At 36.6% G+C, this 6,000-nt stretch overlaps 1 protein-coding gene across 1 annotated transcript in view; it reads left to right on the top strand.

The window, feature by feature from the left end:
* LOC108687823 overlaps positions 1-6,000 on the top strand; it is a 113,290-nt gene that overhangs the window by 59,386 nt on the left and 47,904 nt on the right. The gene's annotated exons all lie outside the window — the stretch shown is intronic.

Below are 6,000 nucleotides of genomic sequence, written 5' to 3'. Positions count from 1 at the left end.
AGGATATACATAGGATCTCCTGGAATATCGCGAATGTAGGTCACTCGAGATTAATACGAGCGTCGAGCGTTATGTCTTTTGAAAAAGTTATGCTAAAGGTAAAGAAGAACTTCTTCCAAATTTTCTTTCTCTCATCGTATCTCAGGAACGTTCTTAACCGTTATCTTTACCCGTAAGGTACAGAGATTATCTTAAAGTAAACGACGATGGACAACGGACAGACGGGAGAAAGAAAGGGACCGACAGTCGGAGAGGCGAGGTATAGGAGATAAAATCGTGTTTCGCGTGTAAAGGACAGCCGGCGCGAAAGATCGCGCGACGTATAACGCGACAGGCATGCTTTCAGAGCGGAATTTTAATTCCGGCTTTCTTAATATACGACCCGCATTAGGCGTGAGTCATTGCCTCCGCTGACTAGATAAAAGTCGGCGGCACCTAACGCACAATTACACGCGTCACGAGCGAGCGAGCGGAGTGGAGCGGACTTGAACTACTCATGCTACACTCTTAAGACATCAATGACAGGTATTTTTCTTCATGTATGTCTTAATGACGTTCGAGCGGTCTTTGTCTTTTTTGTTGCCCGAGTCATATCTGTGTCCGGGTTCAACGATTGTCCTTATCTCGTTTAGGAAACCGATTAGACAACCGAGTACTTTTCCTTCAAACAATACGTATCTTTGCGATTCTACTGTGTCTGACAACATGAGACGAATCGCGTAAAAAAATAATGTTTCATTATTGACTGTCTTTTTCATCGAGTTTCAAATGAATTATTTCTGCTTATTATTAGCTGGTTTCGACATTTTCATAATATTATTCTCACGTTTTTGATGTTATTCTTACACGCGCCTGTAATGAAAATATTTTTACATTATTTTTACCAAAGTACGTTTGAGTTAAAATACTATTATCCTTATACACATTTTAATATTTCTCTTTCTTAATAACAAAAGAATAAAATTTCCAATATTCATTTTTAATGAATATTAGTCTTGTTTTTCCTACAAAAGGCATATTTTAACTTTTCCTACCATATAAAATTTTAAATTATTATTACTGGTGCAAGAGATAATCGAGAATTTATGAAAAAAAAAAAAATTTAATTCTCTAAAACGATAGTAATGTATTTATTCTACGTTATAGCAATATTTTTAATCTTTTGTCAAATATCTCTCTGTTATAAGAAATACATTTAGTTTTTTTATTGCAATCTGAAAATATCGGAAAATATTGGAGATATTCGGTATTGTTTTAGTTCATGGAAATGTGGAATTTCATCCGGAGCTTATTTAAATCGTTTAAAAGAAACGCAGAAGAACGTATCGTTTATTCGCAAATGGCAGTTTTGATAAAACGCTCACGATTTTTCCAAGTTAATTATCGACGCCAACAAGAGTGCATCGCGAAAAGCTTGTGTAGATTATTAATGAGCAGGAAGTAACGCGAGCTTGATGAATGATCTGCATTTTTACGCATTCACGTTTCGCGATTTGCGTACTTCGTTGAAAGAATATTTTAGAATAAAGCAGCCATTCTTTTTTTTTTGTTAAATAGTTCATACGTGTATATGACTAGTGTTGCATGAATACTGTGACTTAATCGAGTGAGTAACGTTAGGTGAATAATCATTATATGAATTACAATAAGCGTAATTCTCCTGCTGGATAATGTTTTTCCTCAAATTCATGATGACGAATCAAATATTAATTTGACTGGAATCGCTTTTCACCGCATTGTCTCTGGCGTTGGGCCTTAAAAGTTAATTCATGTCACGCTGTACAATACAGAAAAAATATACTACAATAAATTTTAATAAATATTTATTTGAATAGTCAATTAAACATTTACTTTCAGTAAATAAATATTTACTCAACAGAAATAATAATTAAATCAAATTAATGGTTCTCGTACTCAATAAATATATCTTTGTAATTATTTAGCTTGTAAATATTTAACTTGCAAATATTTAACTGGCATTATTCAAATTAAAACAAATAATTTATTAAAATTCAGTTTTTTTTATGTTCGTATTGAAAATTAAGAATTACGAATTGAAGCTTAGAATTCAGTCAATCAAAATGAAATGGATTAAAATTACAGTCTGACTAGTCGAATTCTAATCTCTAATTAGCAATCTTCAGTTTCCAATGCCTAGTGTGAAGATTATAACGCTCTGCAGTCCACGGCATTCCGAATGATGGCTCGAGCATTGCGTTGAGTAAGATTAAAAAATTGCGGTACTCGAACGTTACAACAACGAGCTCAAAAACGTGAGAGATCGGCGATTCACTGCTCCAGATCGCGTTTCTGCATCAGGAAACGAATACAAAACGAGGTGAAGGAATGACGAGAGCGGCTCGCGAGTGTTTTGCCCGCCAATAATAATGGAATTTCAGTCGTTACCCGTTTTACGCGAATTCGCGGAAGCATAAAATATGCCACTCTCGTGAGCTAGGTCTCGGACGTACTCGTATCTTGCCCGCGGAACTGTGTCTTTTTATATCACAGAGAATACCGCGCGCGCCGGCGGACACGGCAAAGTTCGCGCGAACTTTCGACTTTTAGGCACTTTTTCAATAGTTCGAACAAGTGTCGAAAGCAAAAATTGCCTTGTTTTCCCGCGAGTTGCCACAACACCTCGAACGGAGTGGAAAATTAGCACTTGTGAGCGCGCGAGTAACACTCGCCTTCAGGAAGTATTACGGCAATTTGTAACGTGAGCGACTGTACTTTACCGTTCAGAAGCTGAAGGACGCGAAGGTATTACATCTATATATAAATCTATATATATTAAATCATGAAGGAACGATATAAGCCGTACAGAGGTCGACAATGTAAAACGGTACATGATATTGTTTCGAAAGAGCGGTTGGTAGGTATACCAACGCCCATAATTGTATTTCCATACACTGCGCACGTAACTGCACTCACGGTGCAATTTTGATTTTTATGAACTTCGACATGGCACGTCCGTCCGTTTACCGTCGGCGATTATTATGGAACCGCTATTACTAAACATAACGCACGCAGAGACCGAAGGAGATAGAAGGAATATTACTATCCGCGAGAATATCTCTCTACCCTGCGAAATCATCAGGATCGCGGTTGTCACATAAGTCAAGTATTCCCGAGAGCGAGTTGAGGATTAAACGGGACTCAAATTCATATCGGTTTCCAGCTGATTGCGTTCCTCCCGAAGCGCGCAAGTAAATAGACAACGATAGATCCGCCTTGTTGTAATGTATGATAATACAATGCATCAGAAAGTGATGTATGGGATATAAATAAATCAGGAGAGAAAGCGACTTTTTCTTGTTTACGAGCGAGACTGGAATTATCGAAAGAATATTGCTCGAAATGCATTTATTTATTTTGATTTTTTTTTTTTTTTTTTTTTCTAATCATTGACCACCTCTTTCATGAAAAATGAAAAATACACGAATCTTTTTGTCGGGTGATTGCATCCGTTTTGCGATACGATAAATTCGAATATGACCTATGAATCGTGACATTTCGAGGTTTTTTTCCATCGGTTTCAGAAATGCAAATGTGTTTTCCTTGCCCAGAGACAATTAAAAAAAAAAGAATATTAATTATATAAAATCATTGATAATTTTTGTGGAATAAAATCATGAGGCATACACTAAAAAAAATCTGAAAATAGTTAACCAAATTATTTTGTTTAGCGCATTGGTGCAATTTAATATAAATATCATCAAACGTAAGTAATAATAACCAATCATTTGGTAATAATTGGATGATATTTAAAAAAGAGTGAAATAAGCATTTATTTTACTTTAGTGAATTTTGATTATTAATCGAACATTTAATTTAAATTATTTTTCATAAATTATTTCATCTTTAATAATTATCTAGACTTGAGATTATTATTATCATATATCATAGATACTTTTTTTCAATATACAATTCTGCATCCGAATGGGCGAAAATAATGGTATTCACAGGCGCAAAAAATAATATTTATACGTTGTAATGTGTTAACGATTCGAAACAGAAATAGTCTGGACATTAGGAAATTCCTACTGATGCTCGACACTGCTGTGCGATAATGACACGTTTCCTCGTGGGGTTTCGTTATCGGAATTCCGGAAAGATATTACTAACAAAATGCGAAATCGCGGTCGCACGACCGAAGCGAAACGTAACGTTTTGCACCTGCATCTGACGTGCCACGTGAAATTTCATTTTCAGGTAAATATCGTATTGAGTCAGCGCGTTGTCCCTCTCACTTTCGTGACGCGGTATGATCTGATGATGACTCACGCGTCTTTTTCACATTGCTCCAGCGAGACGCAACCACTGCTGTGTACCTTTCGACGCATTTGCTTTGGCATTCGACTTTGCGAATTAATTATTTAACGTGTGAGTTGGATTTGTCCCGAATTCATTCCGTGAAGCGAAGTCGTTGGAATTTTTAATTACGTCGAACTTAACTTTCTATTGTGTGTGTGTGTGTGTGTGTGTGTGTGTGTGTGTGTGTGTGTGTGTGTGTGTGTGTGTGTGTTTCGCCTTACGTTGTTTAATATCAGGAATGTATATTAACAATACACTGAGAAAGAAACATTTGATATGAATAACTATTATTTCGTTCTTATACAAAAAAATTCTTATTTTTTAATTTAAAAATTGTTTTAATTAAAATTACTTTAAATATTTTTAAACTAAAAGTAAGAAAGTTTTTGCAATTCACTTATTCATTAAAGCAATCAACAACGTAATGATTATTCATATTAACATTTCTTTCAGTCTAAAGAAAGTGCAGATATAGATCACGATGTTAAATTTGAAACCGAACTTAAAAAAAAAATGTTTTGATTATATCAACAAGAAATACGGAATACATTCTGATCATAATCAGAAATCTTCGTGGAAAGAATGGTTTAAAAATTTAACTAGGTAGTCGAGATACTGTGTAAAGATAGTGTGTTTTGTTGAACAATCAAAAGAAATATACTTAGAATACTCAAACTGATTGCTAAAATGTCAAAACTTTATATAATACTTATAGTATTTCTTTTCAAAACACTTTATACAGCATTGCGTTTGAAAATTCTACATAATTATTTTGATGATTCAACAAAATTAATTTCAGATAGATTTATATCTAAATTTTTAGATACTTCAGCAAAACCGTTCTTCTCGTGTAATTGAATTTCTGGCTATCTCGACAAGAATGCTTGATAGATTTAATTACAAGCATCTAATTTGTCAACCTTTCTGGTTGACTCATCCGACTTCCAATTTATGCAATCAGATTTTTTTCCTTTAAACTGACTTATCGATTCATACGTGATTATACGAAGATAAAGAAAATCCTGTAGAATGTAATTTGGAGTTTGTGGAAGTGAATACACTCATGCGCGTCTCTGATAATGAGTCAGTATCGGTAGCCCCGCTACGTAATTGCGCAGGTGAGGTCACTCCCTGCTATTTTATCTAGTGGACATAGGTATCTGCTCGCTTTGCGAAGTGCGTTCGCTTTTCCTCGACGATAACGACGACAACGACGTCACAAAAAAAAACGCTCGCCCACCGTGCGATTACGGTTAGAAGTCTTTTCGCAGAATCGGGTCAGACAGCTGTCGCGTATATACTTCGGCCTCGGCACGATCTCGTCCCTCCGCCATTTCTTCTTTACGATGGCACAACAAAGACCCGCAGTCACGTGTACACGACGAACACCCACGCGAACACGAGCGCACACCCTCGTAAATGCACAGTCCACACCGTATATAATGGGCCCCGCGCAGTCTTCCATTGTCCACTTATGGTTAAAGTCTCTTGTCGCAAGGCGCCCCGTCGGATGAAAACGTGCAGAAGGGAGGCGGATTAAGGAGGCCTGGGAGACGAAGAGAGGTAGTCGCGTATGGCGACACTCGGGTCCCAATGTCATCGAGCCTGCTATGCTTCCGCGAATTTATGCGATTATTATACCAGCGGCTGACTGGGCCGACGAACGACGGGACCACAATACAG

This window comes from Atta colombica, unplaced genomic scaffold, assembly GCF_001594045.1.
Source record: "Atta colombica isolate Treedump-2 unplaced genomic scaffold, Acol1.0 scaffold217, whole genome shotgun sequence".
Classification (NCBI taxonomy): Eukaryota; Metazoa; Arthropoda; class Insecta; order Hymenoptera; family Formicidae; genus Atta; species Atta colombica.
This window is presented reverse-complemented; position numbering and strand designations above follow the sequence as displayed.